The sequence below is a fragment of the Gallus gallus genome, chromosome 9 (genome assembly GCF_016699485.2).
Source record: "Gallus gallus isolate bGalGal1 chromosome 9, bGalGal1.mat.broiler.GRCg7b, whole genome shotgun sequence".
NCBI classification, from domain to species: Eukaryota; Metazoa; Chordata; class Aves; order Galliformes; family Phasianidae; genus Gallus; species Gallus gallus.
In genome coordinates, this window is record NC_052540.1 from 20,794,586 (window position 1) to 20,812,330 (window position 17,745).

General features: G+C 40.8%; 1 protein-coding gene and 1 long non-coding RNA gene across 15 annotated transcripts in view; one reads left to right on the forward strand and one right to left on the reverse strand.

Annotated features, from left to right (window-relative positions):
- The window catches only part of LOC107054133 (SLIT and NTRK-like protein 3), an 80,315-nt gene that overhangs the window by 41,626 nt on the left and 20,944 nt on the right, over positions 1-17,745 (forward strand). For all 4 annotated transcript variants that reach the window (XR_006930963.1, XR_006930962.1, XM_040706113.2 and 1 more), the window contains exons 10-12: positions 1,006-1,096; positions 2,589-2,784; positions 16,156-16,281. The gene's annotated coding sequence lies outside the window, so the exon portion shown is untranslated. The remainder of the gene's footprint in view (positions 1-1,005; positions 1,097-2,588; positions 2,785-16,155; positions 16,282-17,745) is intronic.
- LOC121111528 overlaps positions 1-17,745 on the reverse strand; it is a 53,604-nt gene that overhangs the window by 16,712 nt on the left and 19,147 nt on the right. For 5 of the 11 annotated variants that reach the window (XR_006930971.1, XR_006930973.1, XR_006930972.1 and 2 more), the window contains exons 4-7: positions 10,773-11,160; positions 3,739-3,880; positions 3,092-3,231; positions 270-2,980 (exon numbers count right to left, since the gene is read on the reverse strand). This is a non-coding gene — a long non-coding RNA (uncharacterized LOC121111528). The remainder of the gene's footprint in view (positions 1-269; positions 2,981-3,091; positions 3,232-3,738; positions 3,881-10,772; positions 11,161-17,745) is intronic. The other 6 variants (XR_006930966.1, XR_006930964.1, XR_006930967.1 and 3 more) reach the window with 4 other exon arrangements.

A 17,745-nucleotide genomic window follows, 5' to 3' on the forward strand; every position in this document is an offset into this window, starting at 1 on the left:
GCTCTAAATTTTATTATCCTCTCAGCTCTTCATAAAATACTGTAGACATCATTTGATTATATTTTTAGTCTAGGGAATTAATTTTTAACTAGGGAACTCATTTCTGCCTTATGATTACTCTTCTCTGCAATGGCCTGTAGGTCTGAACTAAAAAATCACAGTTTTAATTGAGCTGATGATGCCCAGAACTCATATTAATCTCACTTATGTGTGTGTCATGCCATGCAATATGTGCTATAGCTGCCAGTAACATGTGCATCTTTTCATACCAATGATTTCTCCAGGGGACCAAGGGTGTAAATCCAGGCCAGCTTGGGTCTGCATCCCACTATTGTCACTGCCCAGAAGACTCCTTGGAGATGCTAATGCCTAGGCAGCCAGCAGAGGGAAAAGAAAATAGCAAAAACAGCGTTCATGTTCAGCCAATTACACCCCAGCTCTTTCAAGAGCTTTTAACACATGCACATTTTTGCTTGTGACATCCAGACTCACAGTAGGGAGTAACAAACATTTGAGAATCATAGCTCTGCACGTTCCCATCACCCCACACCCACCATCCCACAGCCTGGGTCTTCTGTGCTGGAATCCACATTAAACAGAGCAGTGAAGTTCTGATTGTTTGTTGTCAAAGAGTTTCAGTTTTGTGATGAAAGATGTGACCTTTCTTGGCAGCAAGAGTCCTTTCTGATTGATTAGTAAACATGAGGTAAAATGCAGGAGCACGCCAGCGTTAACTTGATACTGCCACCGGCTCTGTGCATCAAATATTTTTGCTTTATTTTGAACATCCTGTTAATGAGAAAAACATCCTAATCAAAGAAACATGTTTCCTTCAATTCTCTGCACAGTGTTATTTGTTGCTTTGGAATGACATGCTCAATTATATCTGTTTTATTCCCAAATTAGAAAAAAAAAAAGCTTCAGAAAATTATTAACTAAGACTCTTAACAAGTGTTAAGCAACACCCAGTATTAATTATTTAATCATTTTTAAATTCTTTTTCAGCAGGTAAGACGAGGATAGAGCACTTGCTCAGAGGATGGTTTTTCACTTGGCACTGCTGTGCCCGGGACCAGGCTCCAAAAGCAAGCACAAGGTAAGAGGCCTCTGCAGACACTGATGGGCAGAAACCCTTTAATTAAAGCCACCAAAGGAGCAGTGTGATCAAGCACAAGGAGCAGCATTTCTGTGTGCATTATGGCACATGAGAAATGGGCTGGTGAAGGATCCAACCCAGACTGAGCACAAGAGAGAGATGCACACACCACAGAGCATGCTTACTGGGTAAGGGCTGTGTTCTGGATGAGGATACCAAGTTTAACGTACTCATGGCTTCATATCAGCACCCCAGCCACTTCCAGCCTCCCCCAGTGTTGCTCTCTCTGTCCTCCCACCTCCCATTGACCTTTCCAATTTTCCTGGATCTCATCACAGTCCAGGACCACAACAAAGGAATTACCTCAGGACATGGCTGCCAGTATGGCCTCCTCATTGCTGAGCAGCTTCTCAGGGAGTGTGTGGGCTTTGTGAAGAATGGGTCCTTTTACTTCTGTTCTATTCCCTAACATTTGTATAAAGCCTTGTTGATCTCAGCTGTCCTCTGCTGCTAGGAGAAGTCCCCTGTTTGTGGCATTTTGGAGAGCCTATTTTGGGCTGCTGTGGTCCTCCACTGTTTTCCTTTAGGGCTCTGATGAGATGATACATGTGTGAAAAAGCAGGAGAGTGCTAGGCCATGAAATGGGTGCATGTATTACTTGGGTGCATCATTTAATCACTTCCCTCTGTGTTCTAATTAATTTCCTCTATGAAGCAAAGGACCATGGATCTTGCACCCTGCTGCCATCATACAAACTTAAGTTTTGACATGCATTGCTTTCTTTTCATGATCCTACAAATCATTGGTATCTCCTTATTCCTTTCCTTCAAGTTGTAGCCATGTGATTGACTGGATTGGGTCTGTATTGGTGAGATACAGATACTACACGTGGTAGCTTGGCCTATTTCTTTGGCTCCACCTCTTGAAAGAGGGAAGTCTTCATGTCCGTGTGCAAATTTCCTCACACTTCAGCAGCTTGGCCTTAGGCCATTGAGCCACCTTTGCTGGCACTGTTGATACTTGGCATGAAGTTCTCCCATCCTAATTCCTGCTAGGACAGATTGTACAGAACACGTCATGGTTTGAAGGCTGTCCAAGAGGTGCTCTGTGGGTTGGAAGTCCTCATCCAGGTCAGGATCAGTGCTTTTGGAAACTCTTGTGAAGAAAGGCCTGCTCCTCAGCTGCCTTGTTATGGGGGATTACTTGATTCACTTACATGAGCATTCACTACTTTGCTAAACCTTTTTCAGAAGTATTGCCATGAAATATTTCCTCTAAGAGCAATAAAGGACCCTCAATATTTTTAAGTCTGTCAGAAAGACTTTGCCACAGTATAAAATATAGGTGCCTTCAAGAATAAGCTTCTTGTTAACTGAAATAGTCCCTCTGTATACATAAATGCACAGTGCCCAGGCACTCTTTTTTTGTGTGTAATTCACAATTTCACTCATATAAAAATGATTTATGGCATTTCCGTCAACTGTCATTTAAGGGAACTCGTTAAGTACAACAGGATGCGATTAGTCCCACATGGGGAGCTCATGTGTTATATCAAAAGAAACAACAACCAGCTGGTAGAACTACTTACATCAAGGAAAGGAATGGTGAGGAGGAGAGCTGAGGAGAGCAGTGACCACCAGGAGAGCGAGTACTGGGTATGAGACAAGAAGCTTTTGGATCTACGTGGGGTGAGTTCCTTGCTGAGTTTGCTTCTATCTGTCAGCTTTGCTTGGTACCATGTATCCCAATTCAAACTGATAGCAAGTATCTGAGTCAAATAAGTGAATATTTTTGCTAAGTGTTGTCTGTCACATCCTGTTACTGCATTTTGCCTTCTCCGCCATATATACTAACATGATGTAGTGGAGCACAACATGATGCAACCTGAGTGATTTAATGTGACATGACAGAAAAATATTGCTGCAGCTTTCAGAATAAACACCTGCTTTTAGCAGTTATTTTCTCTGCTAGAAACAGTTTCTTAAAATATATTACCTGGATTCTGCTGAAGTACGTTGCACTTCTCTAGTTGTACTTCTCCATATTTTCCACAACACGTTCTTTCTTCATTTTAGTTTATTCTATATAGCCACGTAGAGAGTGTTCTTTATTTAATTACGGGGAAACGAATTAATCTAAACCATGAATGGAGAGATATATGGACAAAAAATATTGTTATTGCAAGAAAACTCTGGTTCTGTTAACAGCAAACTATATTTACTCACATGTAGTAATAACAAGAAAAGTTTGGGAAAACTTGTTTTTCCTCCAAAAAACTTCCTCAGATTATTACAAGTGAAAACTGGATAAAGATCATTTCTCTCTCCTTGGAGAGATGCGGGCACAGGAAAGGTAAACATTTAACTGTTGATTTTGCATTTGCAAATGTAGGTTTTATGAATGGGAGCATTTTTAATAAGGAAAGTCAAAGCTTAGGTGAGCCTTCCTAGAGTTTTGTTTCATTATCCTTGACCTGACTGACAGAAATATTAGCAGTGGGAAATGAAACTGTTGGCTTAGTTATTTAAAAAAAAAAATAAGTAGTTTATTCCTATTGATTTAATATTTTTTCCTTCCAAAAATTCATCCATCTGGATGTGAATGCGTGAAAGCTAATTAAATTGGCAGCAGTATCTCTGTACCTCTCATGTGAAGAACCTTTGTCTTGAGTTAGAAGAGCTTCACCCTCCAGGGCCTTAAGACAGAAGTCATTTCCAAAGCAGAGGGAAAAGGAAGGAAATTTCAGTGACCTTCATCTCATCAGATCACCGAGTTTCAAAGCAGCTGTTTTGCAGGGAAAAAAAAAAATTAAACGGATCACCACATTTTCTTCAAAAGGAATAAAACCTTTGCCTTGAGGTCAGGAAGCCTACATCCATTGCTGGGTACCCACAAGGTTTCTACCAGTTGTCCTTCTTGTGTCTTGTCCAGAAAAAGACACTACCTTGAAATATTGATGGCAACTCCTAACATTGCATTTCCCAGAGGCAGCACAAGTGCAGGGCTGGGGTCATAGCTTGGGAAAACAAAAGTGTCTTCAGTGTTGCAGGGAGGGGAGAAAATAGGGTAATTTCCCCAAATCTGTCCTCACGTTTACAGCTGCAGCACAGTACCTGTTGTGTCAGCACCACGATGGCCCTTGGGAACCATTGGTTGGCAGCCGACCCCAGCTGCACAGTGGGAGCACGGTGCTCCACTCAGCGAGTGCAGCTATGCAGGGATGTGGGTTTGGTAGCACAGGAGCCAAATCCTGTAGTTTTTTCCAAATGCAAAGGACCTTTTGACTTTTGGTAAAAATTAAACACTCGGAAGGTTTGAGTAAAGTAGGTTTTAATTTATAATAAAAATGAGGACACCGTTGCTGATAATTGTACAAAGCTCCCGAAGAGCTCCATTGCTATGTAATCCCAGCAAGCTGGCAATGTATTTTAATGTATTTATTTGATTATGCATTCATTCTTTCATTCATTCATCTATTCAGTCATTCATTCAGACACTTGTTCATTCATCCCTGTCCCTTTGCAGGAAGAGAACATAAGCCAGCAGTGGCATACTTCTTCACTGTCCTGATTTACAGCCATGGCTCTGAGTTGGTATCAGTAAATCTCTTTGGTCCAGCCCTATCCCTCATTAACGATTGGGATTTGAAAGAAGGATTAAAAATCATATCAGATCATAGATAGACAGATATGCATATTAGTTGCAGCACTTTAATCAAAGGGCTGACTTATTGGATTTCTTCTTATTTAAGACCTTTTGTACACGTTTCTCTAGATCTTGCAATTACTTTCACAAACTCTGACTTTTTATTAACTAGCCCAGTGACTTCACTAGCAGAACTGATTGATGAGGTACCTGGTGCCTGCCCAGGTGGATACAGAGCTCTAGCGAGCCTGGCACTCGCATCTCCCTTCATTGCCTCTATTGTATAGAATGCTTGGGTTGGAAGGGACCACAAGGATCATCAAGCTCCAACCGCCCCTGTCACAGGCAGGGCTGCCAAACTCCACATTTAATACTAGACCAGGCTGCCCAGGGTCCCATCCAACCTGGCCTTGAATACCTCCGGGGACAGGGCATCCACAACCTCTCTGGGCAAAATTTCATGACTTCTTACCATCTTCTGTCCTTGGGAAATATTTATTTAACAATGCCTTTCTGGAGGGCCACCCCTGGTAGGCAGCTGCTGGATGGGCTGTACCTGGAATTACCTCACCATTACTCACGCTCCTCCCAGCCTAAGCACATGCCTTTTATCTGCTTCTGAGTATGCTTGGACACAGGAGGATGTTATTTGAAAAGAGACTAAAAAAGAAGGAGAGGGCTTATCTTTGAGCTGGCATCGCTCGCTTTCTGACAGCTGCAGGAGCACTTTTTCTTGCATATCTCTGAAATACCCTTAATTATTCTTGTAGACAACTTGCAACATAATTGTGTCCCTAAACTGTTAACCTTGAAAAATATTTGACAATGTACTAACATCTCAGAAACTTGTTATCCCAGGGAATATAATAAATCCATAAATATCCTAGCTTCTCTCAGAAGTCCCAGAATAATTCTTTGTTGTCAGTCTTTTTGTTCCCCTCAACTTTTGTTTTGACCTGGTAGAAGGAGATGCTGGAGAGAAAGAGAGCATGTTAAAAAGAGTAATAATAATAAAAGCAGTTTGAAAATGTAGTTATGTATCGTATATAACGCCTCTTACAAAAGGAGATGTCCCTTGTCTGCTTCTCACCATTTCTGTGCCTTGAGGGCACTGGAGGATGGAGCCACTTAATGGCAATATGGGACAGAGCTGGTCCCTGGTAAACAAAACCAACAACGCTACCATTCAAGTGCTCTCCCCCACCTCCCCCCCCCCCCCCCCCCCCCCCCCCACATGAGGCTTGCCTGTAGCTGCAAGTGCTGCTTCTTAAACACCTCCTACTTTAAAAGAATTACAATGCCATATAGGCTGACAATGTACTTAAATGCCATGTTCGCTTTGGTAGAGAAAGTGAGAAATTTAAGATACCTGCATTCCTCTGACATCAATGACCTTATTAAACTCACAGAAATCCCAGATAACTGAATAACTTTAATTAAAGTTATTAATATTTCTTCCACGTGTTAGTCCTTACAAGCTCAGAAGCTCTGTTACGTTCAACATGCTGGCATGGGTGGCTGTTGATAACAGAGATGCTCCTCTTCCAGGCCTGTCTGCTGCTCTTACCATGCAGTCATTTGAAATCACCAGGAAAAAATAATCATAAGCTTAAAAAAGCTAAAGCAGACAGGCTGTTTCAGATTATTTCAGGATGCGTGTTTGCTATCACAACCGAATGTTCCCGTTAAAATCATAGTCTGATTTTTTTTCTTCCTAAAATCAGGTTACAAACAAAAGGATTAGGCCGAGGCAAATCTAAAGGATCTGGGTTCGAAATGTGCATTGGAAATTGTGGGAACCCTTTGGTCTGAGGCCTTCTGTATTTTAGTAATAATGGTTTTCCTAAAATTATGTGTTCTTTATATATTTCTGTATTAGGGATTAACTATGTAGCTTAGCAGAAAACAGAAAAGGAGATCATTATTTTACAATTTAATTTAGAGGAATTTGAAGGCTGGGGATCAGTAGGGAAAGCAAGCACAGCTGCATTTCTTAGCAAATTCTAATGGGAAAATTATAATTTCCACGCTGCTGCTCCCTTATTTTCAGCACATTTGTAGGTATGTCTCTCATATTGGGATCCAGCAGCTCAGAATGCTTGAAAAGTGTGAGTCTGTTTTTCACTAAAGGAACACATTCTCACTTAGTTTGGATTGCCCTTCAGGTTTTATTTGCTCGTCTTCATACAAAAAAATGGTATAACCATGTTGTTAAAATGACTTTATTATGTACTTGGGAATTTGTGGCATGTAGACCAAAACCAAATCTCAACAGATCACAGGTATTTGTAAAACTTGGCCATACTGGAGATGCTTCACAGCCTGGACCGTATTTTGCCTTATAACAAATCTTTGAGGTAGGGAGCTGCTTTTGTAAAGAGCTGAAGCTCAGAGGGCTGAGGGTGTCCGAGGTCATTCTGGAAATGCTTGGCATAGCAGGGCAGTGAACCAGCATCTTCCAAGCCCTGCAAGCCTCAAGCTTCTTCTTTCAATACATCTCCCCCCAGACGCAGTGTCTTTCTCTTCAGTCCCTCCTAATGCCTACAGCCGACACTCTTACATGGCTTAAACTTTTAAACCATCCACCATATTGCAACGCTTACCAGGAAAATAGCAGGGCTGTTGTGTCTACTCTGAGCGTTTCCTCACCCGTGGTATTACATTTTGAAATGCTGGATTTCCTCTTTGAGGAGCAGATTTGTGTGACTCGCTCTTTATCACATAATAGAACTCTTAGAGGAGCTTTTTTTACCTCTCCCAAGACGTAGCAGAAGACTGAAGAGCTAAAAACAGCTTTTCAAAGATTTGAATTAACATTGACAGAGCCTATTTCATCCGGATGTACTGCTGGGACTGTAACATAAACCATCACCAAATATCTGAGATCATGTGGGGGTATTTATGAAATCTTTTCAGAATGTCAGCCATCTCTAAAATAAGTGCAATTAGTGCTTGATACCCTCCTGTTTAACTGTGACACCAGATTTTATCACCTTGACCAAAAATATAATCATCTGATTCAAATGTGTCTATTCCTCACTTGGCTGCCATTTATCTAATACCATCTCAGTGGTTGCTTGCTGTTCATTCAGGCTTTTGCTAGATATTTCCAAATACGTTTTAAAGCATGAGATTTGTTTTCAAACAATTAGCAACAACTCTGCAACTTCTTACTTGCTTTTTTTTTTTTTTAACTCATTAAGTCAGCAATTTCATCATCGATGCAACACCAATCAGAGCAATATGTCTGCTCCAGGAATACCATTGGCTCAGTGATGCGTCGGTCTGCATCTCCAGCTCCTTTCCCAGAGGCTTATTTTTTTTACACAGCATTCTGTTTGTCCTGTGTGTGCCACAGCTGCATATTGAAGCAGCACAGCAAAGGCTTTGGGGATTTCCCAACAATAAAGTTAAAATCTCTTTCCTGGTTAGTATTCAGCAGCACTATACCATTTAGCAGACATTTTCCCTTCTCCCAGTTTTCAATAGGATGCATTTATCAGCATGGAGTAGCAATCAACATGTATTTGCTCATGTATTTATTTAAGTCAGCTGTGTACTTCCTCATTATTTGCAATTCTTCCTCCAAAAGTCTTTGCGTTCTGTTTCTCCTTCATGGAAATTCCAGCTATAGTATATTCTGCAAGATAATATATTCTTCAGACCCCCCAGTAGTGTGATCTCAGATAGCTGTCCTATTAAGTAACTAGGCTCTGAAAGGAGATCACAGCCTGCTTAAGAAGGGTCAAAAAACATCTATTTTTATTTGTTGGAGAGTCTTTTTCAAGAGGCCAAAGGATTCACGTTTCAGAACTGACAATTTATATATTTCACCAAAACTAAGATTTTCCATCCTGTGGAAGAAATATTTAGTCTTAAAGCAGTTGGGTCAAAAAGAGAATAAGTACCAGCTGGTTCCATTGCCTGTGGTTTTACTGTCAGAACTGGGGTGTTGAATGAACTGTCATAGGAGGACTATGAGGAGTGGGAGCAAAGGCTGCTTGAGAAAGGACTGCAACAACTTCCTGGCTTCTGAGGGACGAGATTTCACTTCTGTCAGTGATGCAATGCGTTGTTCTCTCCTATAGTAACGTTTCTCCAGGGTAAAGGAAGCAAAACCACACTATCCTTGAGTAAAGGAATTAAACATGCTTTATCTTATTAGTTCATATGGAGCTGACTTCATTAGTGACTTTCAACTGCTGCATCTTTCTTACTGAAGTCAGTGATTACATTTTCTCTCCAAAGCAAGCTTGCAAGTTTCTACACGGTATTGTGGAAAGGTTTCAGAAGCTCTGGGGCACAGTGGCTGGCAATGTTGGCACCCAAACAACACATCCTGAAGGCAGGAGCCAAATACCTTCAACCCTTCACAAACCATGCACCAAACCCTGCAAAGCCTTGTCTGTCCCACAGGCACTTGGGGTGGGACATAGAGGTGAGGGTCCAACTTGGCCATCTTCCGGAGGAGATGCTTTTCTAATTCTCTAGATAGACCAGTTATGAAGGCTCCCCAGGGATGGGAACTGGAGGGAAGAGGGGTACAGCCAGACTCTATGAGAGTAGCCTAAAATTCAGATACAGTTCAGAGAAACCAAAGGAAGTTGAAAATTTTACAACAAACTACCATGTGACAAAATCATTCCTGAAAAGGAGCAAAGAAAATCTTGAAGACTTTTCTTTCCAAATCAAAATTCCTGTAGTCTTCAAGTGAGACCAGGGACAATCCTTCAGTCCCAGTAAAATACATTACTTCTGTCAATACTCTTAATAATTTCTATTCATCATTCTCATACAGAGCTTGGAATGCCTGAAGACCCAGTCCATGTAGGCATTTGTTTACATTTATGAATTATAAATGTAGTATAATGTAAATTATGTATATAGCATAAATCCTTCCCAGGCAAATGAATTACTGCAACAAGATACCAGCCCATATCAGGCTTGCTTATGTCAACCTTGGCAATGTTCTGTCCTTGCACTCGAGGACATTCTAAGAGAACAGAGCTCCTGAGTTGGTCCAAAAGGATTAGGAGAGCTGATGGAGTAAAAAGAAATCTCCAAAAAGCTGAGATTTACTGCAGCGTTGTATAGAAAGGAAAGTAAACAAACATGGCTTCATTACACAGCTCACTACACTCAGCAACTGATATGTAGCCCCTATTCCCTGGCCACATACAAATCTCATCACTGATTTCTGTCCAGGAAAGACAATAAAATAAGAATGTATGTTGCCAAAGTGAAGTTTTAAGAGTGATAACTTTAAATTTCTTATTAGGGATAAGGTAAGATTTATGGATGATATACTGATTTATAAATATATTTAGACAGTAAGTATTTTTGGCTTTAGGCTGGAATCAGAAAGCTTGGTGTAAAGAAAATTTTTTTAAAGGTTTTGTGGAACATAAAATAAATCCAACTTATACTTTCAAAGAGCCCTCTGGCTGTATAAAAGATGATGCCAGTGACAGTGAAAAAAAATTTGCTTATATCTACAATGCTCCATTATTTTCTCATTAACTTGAGTTTTAAAGGAAATCATATTAGTGCCTCCAGAGGATAAGCTATATAAACAAGAGCTACAAATTTATCTGTGCATTAAAATGAATGCTATGGTAACCAGTTTGATTGCTTTGGAGGCGATTTAAAAACCTAAAGGGTGTATTATCTTAAGGTAATCTCACCCTTGGGTCCCTATATATATTATATCTCATACCTCTGATCCTGTGGGATGGTGCCTAGCTAATAATATCTCCTCTGACTTTGTCTAGTCTGTTCTACTGCAACAGAAACGTGCTTCCTTCAACTTTAAACAACACGTTGGTTGAGAAATCTTGTTTCTATCACTCTGGGTTGTCAGTTTATTTTTGGAGAAGGTGTAGAGATGTATTTCTTTGGGCATTAGAAAAAGTTTATCTGGCAAGACCTTAGGGCAGCACACGAGTCTTGTTGGAGCATCCCTTGCGGCGTCCGGAAGGGGCCAATTTTATATTGGTGATGGACATTCAGTGCCCATGAATCAGTACCTTACCTGCTGGTTTTTCCAGTCTTAACACAGGACATAGAAATAGTTGTATACCATCCTGATGCCATTTCTCGTTTGGCCACATCTTGGATGTCCCTTGTCTAGCCAAGGTCCCTCCCAACTCATTGCTTTTCAAGTCCCATGAATGTGAATTTACTGGAGAGATTAGGCTTGCTTTAGACTACATCAGTAATTTTCAGGTCTTCACAGCAATCTTCTCTCATTGAAATGTCTGTGTCTGCTGAGGAATCCCTGTGCATTGACCTGTAGATGGCTGTGGTGGACCACGGTATGAATACAGGTGCTGCACACCATGTAAATGCAGATGTGGAGACAGGATCCATTTATTTGCACTGCAGGTGATGTACTCGCTGAAAGGCTCACATCCAGTTGTCTGTAAAACAATAATTTTGGAAGCTGAAGGTATTTTCCATTATTCAGGCCCAAGCCATTTAGAAGCCTACTGCCTCTTCGAAGAACCTCGCATCTTATGCAAGTTGGAGGAAATCAGCACATCAGTGCATTCACTTCATGCCTTCAATTAGTCAGGGAAGTGGGAACAGCTGGCTTTCCAGTAGTGTGTTTTTCACTCAAATCACAGCTCTCCTTATACTCTCTATTGCAACACTATTATTTCCTATTAGTCATTTTGCTACACGAACTACAACACGCTGACGCTGTAGAGTGATTTACAGATGGAGACAGTGATACCTTATTAAGAGAAAATGACTTTGCTTCTGAATGCCTAAGTCAGCTCCTAAGGGCTGGCAAAGACTTCTCAAGGTCACAGTCAGCTTTGTATGGCACTTATATACTGCTCCTGCTGTGAATTGCCTCTGAACATGCCTTCACCTGTCAGCTCCATTGAGATATTTTTTGAATGTCATAAACTACATCTTGAGGCCAGGTGTTGAAAGAACCCCTATTATTATCGCTACACTGTCAGCAACAATATCAACAGTTAATAAGTGATGATAGGGATATAAATGCCTGGTTCCTGTGTACAGATTGTCATTTGCAGTCAGATCTAACACAGCTAAAGGAGAATCTAGGGGGAAAAAAAAAAAGAGTGTGTCTTCTGAGGAATGTCTCTGCAAAATGGCATCCATGTTTAATTCCACTTAATCTTTTCTAACTTCAATGTGCTCTGCTCAAATATAAAATAAAAATAAAAAATAAAAATAAAAAAAAAAAGCATGAGACAGTGAGAACGTACATAATGTGTAATAAGGACTATTTGAATTCCAGCTGGGCAGACTGAAGGAGCCGAGTTCCAGCTGCTCAGGAGCTCTAACACTGACTAATAGAGCAGAGGGCAATTCGAAATAAGCATTATATATACACACAGCCACATCGCTGAACACCATTATCACACTGTATTGCATGTCCTTGTGTTTTGATTTATGCCTCTTGCTAGGTTGCATAGGTCTGTTAAATATCTTTGGCCGGAAATCTCTTTCTCTTACGTATACCATGTATGTTTTGCCTCTTACAACATATTAAACAGCCCATGTAAGAAGAGTTTGTGAAATATTGATACCGTACCAGGAATGTAAGTGCAGGGGGAACAGACAGAATATTACATGACGCGGTGAGGCAGCCCCAAGTTTCAGTGAGATGTTTGGATAAATAGTTTTGTAGAAATCCTGCAGCTTGCTGTATATAAAGTCGATCTCAGGTGTTTTCGTGCTCACTGTGGTTATCTTTCCCAGTTTTTAGTTTGAGCATAAACTGATAGCAAAGCTTCTACAAATTATTTAAGTGAGAGGTTCCGCTCTGTTTTTAAATGGGAGACGTGGCTCCTTGTTGTGGTAATTCTGAGGGGCAGGGAGAGCCAGCCTTCCCTGCTTCATGTTGATCTCTTTGAAGCATTCACTGGCCAAGTTTTCAGCAGTTTTTTCAATCAATCATTCCTTTCAGCTGGGAGGCCACATGGCGCTGGGTTTTGCCACATCAGCTGATTCCATCACCTTGCATAAAATGAACTTACTCCTGCATGTCTTTGGGGCTTTGTAACTCAACATTGCCTCCACTTGACCGTGGGTAAATTAGCAAGCAAAGCACAAAGCTGGAGAAAGACACTAATTCTGCCCACTGTGAACAAATGGCAGCAGCTAGGTGCAGGCCTCCCAGTCCCAAAACAGAGCTTATTTCTACCTCTTCACTTTTGTTTTTTTTCTCTGTGGATAAGGGTCAGAGCCCACTGTGTTCTGCAGCCCAGGGTTTGTGCTTTGTGTTACGTTAACTTCGTATTATCAGCTCTTTTCCTTTGACTGAAGTCAAATAGCAAACTGAAAATGAGTCCTTCATCTATTAGAGCGTGAGTCAGTGAGAAAGAATACCTTTGCGGTTCTTAGGAAATAACTGGGTAATGTTATAGCAGGACCTCCTAAGAAAACCGTGGTAACAGGCTTTCAGAGCAGAAAGGGGGAAATTGTTTCACTGGAGCCTTTAAGCAGTTGTATCTGCAGCCTTCAGGTGAACAAACAGCACGTGGGCAGCAAGGAATAAATCAGGAATTTCTTCGTCTGTATTTCTCCTGTCCTGAGCTCTACATTTTTGCATACGTTTTTGAGCATTTCAAACTTTGAAGTTATTTTTATCCTCTAAGAAGTAGCTTCCACATAAAGAGTGGTTGCTAATGTATTATAAACTAGGATTAGCTTAATTAGGGACTTCACAAGAAAGTAATGACTATTTAAGCCCTGAAAACAAGCTAATTATTTTGTATCACATTGTTGCTAACACTGTTCTTGGTTCTCTTTAGGTGAATGTTCAAAAAGATGTATGGCTAATTAACAGATATCCTCCAATCACTTCACCATTTTTTTTTCACAAAATACTAAAATTTGTCTGCTATGCAAAACTTCCTGTGTATATACATTGTTACTCAAGTTAATTGATAGCATGATTCAGTGCTTTCTCTGAGATTACATCACCATCAAAGTCACTGGTAGAGTAGCATGGGATCCAACGGTGCTTTTATCCAGCTGAATATCCCATTATTTGTGCCACATATTTTTCTATTTTTTTTTAAATTTACTTTCATGCAATCCATTCAGAAATGTGAAATAAATCCAGTAGTACCTGAAAGTCTGAAAGAGCATATCTTCCCAATGGTCCTTATCCTTCAGTTCCACTGCACAGCATTGTGCTTGGACTTATGTTCTACATCAGATGTTGGGAGTGCAAGGCCCATAAAATCTGTGTGCTTAGTATAATGCAGTACAATGTCATCTTATGGCAGCTTTCTGTAACTGATGTATTTAAAAGCATACGGAATATCTCGCATTTAATTCTAACTATGTCTCCCCTTTATCTGTATATGATAGTTGCCTTTTCTTTGATTTTTTTTTTAGCACCTTCTTTTGTTACTTTTCCTATTCAATGTTTTTCATTGCTATGCTGCCTCATTTTATCTGTTCTTTTCGTTCCTTCAACAGTTTTCACATGCATTCATATACATCTTGTATTCCAAGATCTCACTTGATGTATTTGTGATTAATGACTCAATTCATTCTGACACACAAACTCTTACAAAGTGATGATAGATTTCCATAAAAGAGCACTGGAATTGGGGCAGAAAAAAACAGTTCTACTTCTATAAGGCACACCAGTTCTGGTTCATCCTAAATTTCCCATGATGTTAGTTGATCCAAATCCCTGCAGCCCCACCTTCAAAACAAAGGATATTGTGATACATGTAGAGGGATATGATATGAAAGTATGCAATGTCAGTAAATGTAAATATATCTATCTTAAATGGAACAATGCAGGCATAAGCATTCTGTGCCAACCAAATGGCTGACGGACGATGATTATGCCATTATTAAGCATCTAAGCAGCTTCTGCTGCAAGGTACCATCAATTCAGAACCATTAAGCTTCATTAGTGAGCTCGTGCTTTTAAAAGAGCCCCTCTGAATGTCCCAGATGAAGGCCCCTTCAATAAGGACTGATAGCCTTGCAGCTCGGCTGCATACCCGCTCGGGCTTTTATTCCATCTTGAATTTCCCAGGGTGTCATCTTATCTAATCACCACTTGGCAACACCGGCTCCAGAAGAAATCTCCCATAGAAAATGAGAGTTCACGAGTCTGTCTCCTGCTTGAAAATGCTGATGAATAGCAGCACGTTGCAGCACCAGTCAGCTCGCTGGGAAAGGCAGAAGGCTCTGAAGGAGCAGAAATCTGGCTCTTAGCTTTATTTTGTGTCAGGGCTTCTTTGGGTCTCGACTGTCCCAGTTGAAGGGATACAAAAGGGAAAGTCGCAAAGAAATCATTTTTCCTTCCCAGAGCAGCAGCCAGGCAGCAGTTACACCTGTGTGCAAGCAGCTGCCTGACAGTCCGAGCTTTTCCTTCCGCCATTCCCATGCCATTGCCATTTATTACTGTCATAACTTGATGCTTATTAATTTGGTGTTCAATATCTTGATCATAAAACAAATCTCAGCCTGCATTTATGATCACCTTAATCATCACCTTCCCATAAGCTAAGCTCCATGTGCAGGGCAGCCCTGGCAGCCCACCTTGGCTCCAGCCCCTTCTCATGCGCCTCAGGCTGATGAAACAATTAGTTTTTTTATATCTGTTATTGACACTGTGATCCCAAGAGCATGGTTTGAGTTAAATATTTGCTTATTATAATTGCACGTTCCACATGCTAGAAGCAATTTCTGTGTTATATTACTGGTACAACACTCTGCACTGTGGAACTCTCCCTAATAAGGAATCAAACTCAATCAGACCAGAGCTATTTATGTGAATGACTAACGTTGCTTGATATCGTATATAATGCAATAAACGGAGTGTTTGCTACAATGCTGTTACATCAGGGATAAGCATAACCTATCTGTTATCCATCACTTCAATCACAGAAATGTTGTGACCAGATTTAATTACATCTTAGGGTTTTTCCAAATTACAGCTGAAAAAAAAAAATCATCAGTTTAAATGTCTTTTTTTTACAAAGCTGTGAATGTCACCAAGAAAGTTTGCTCACACTGCCTCGGTGCCTTCCCATCACAAGCAGCAGCAATGCTGGCTGCAGAACACGACCTCTCAAAGCAATACTATGCGTTATGGATAGTATTGCATCACTCTTCCAAAAAAGGAATTTATAAAAATAAAAGCATTTCCAAGTCAAATACATGAAACGCTCCTCATGGGAGGTTTTTTTAAATGCAGCTTTGGGGGAATGCCCGTAATTGCTCTATTACACATTCTTATGCTTGGAAAACTGATTTCTGAATCTGAAAATAAATCAATCTGGGCTTTTTTCAGCAGTAAGGATAGGCAGGAAATACTTTTGCTTTTGACAACAGGAATAACTTTTGCACATAAGTAACTTCTAGGTCTCTAAAGTTCACTGAGAACGGCCTTTACCTTAAAGCATGACTGCACCCCGGTCAAGGGGACAACGTGACACACAAAGGAGGTGACCCTGCAGCGTGACAGATCTGAATGCACGGAGTACAGATGGAGCATCTCCGAGGGATGTGGTCTGAGGAATCACAAGGTGAGCCAGAGTGGGCTGTTCTTGGCCTTGGAGTAATGTAAAGAGAGCACACTGCAGTCTTATGGGAGGGGGAGAAAGATGAGAAAAGAGAAAGTGAAAGCAGGTCACGTCCTCTGGCCCCAGAGGAGGAGTAGGAATAGCCTGGGTAGTACTGAGAGCACCTGAAGAAAGGGCAGAGAACTCATTGTGTGAAGGAGTTACTTTAAAGGAAATCCTCTCTTCTCATCAGCAGAAAGGCTCTGTGTGTGCAGCCCCCCCAGGGATCTGAGGGAAATTGTACGAGATGGATGGGGCTGGTGGTCCCAGGCAGCTCCAACTCCAGGTGTGAGGAGAGGGCTGTGCCCTGCTCCAGCCCTCCAAGCTCCTCAGGGTGCTCTGACAGCACAAAGCAGATTTTACCGGTAATAACAAGAGTTTTGGCAGTATCAGCCTGACAGCAGGTTGGGTATTAGGAAACATTTCTTCTCTCAAAGAGCTGTGATGCAGTGGCACAGGCTGCCCAGAGAACGGTGGGGTCACCATCCCTGAGGGTGCTCCAGAACCATTTGGATATGGCACTGAGGGACGTGGGCAGTGGGCATGGTGGAGTGGGCTGGGGTTGTGCTTGGGGATCGGAGAGGTCTTTCCCAACCTTCATGATCCTGTGATTCTATGACCTAAAAGCCATAAATAGGACTGATCGTATATGGGAAGTGTTTGGGTGGTTATGAGTTAATGCCAGTATGTCTGAAACATCCAAAGGATTTACCAGAAGGTTTCTAACTTGTTTCGTGAAAGGCTTTTTAACTAGTTAGTGTTTCCTCCTTGAGACACCGTGGCTCCTTCTAAACTGATTTTCAGACAGAATGTATTGATCCTATTTCTATTTCTTTATTGAGTTCTCTTAGGCGCACTCAAAACAGAAAAAAATATATATATTAATTTACTGTCTCCTGTTTCTATTGACAGCTTATAAGAGTTGAAATCCAGTTAGGTTGCTTTGCTGAACTGTGTCTTGCTAGATTTGCAATACCTCTGCCCTCCGTCTTTCAAATCTCCACAGTTTGGCTGATGATCTTCCAAGTCAGTGAGGATAATCCCACAGCAGATTTTGGGATTCTCACACAAAATGTTAAGGTTTCTTCTTAAATCTTCAAAAAATTACACCCAAAGTCATGGACATTTTAAGAAGTATTAAAAGCGATTGAAAAAAAATAGCTATTGACAACCAGCAGGATTCATGCTATGTTTGCTTACAGTTTTGTTTTATGCATATATAGACCTTAAAACTCATTTATTCACATTAGTGACACGAATAACCAAGGGCACGATTTATAATGATTTGTCATCCAGGATTAGATTTTAAAAAGTTTAATTACTTTTTCATTAACCACAGTTAATGATGGCCTTGTTAACCATCCTAAGGTGACGCCAAGAGCTATTAGCTGTATTAAGGGCCAGTTGTGAGAAAATTACTACTTTTAT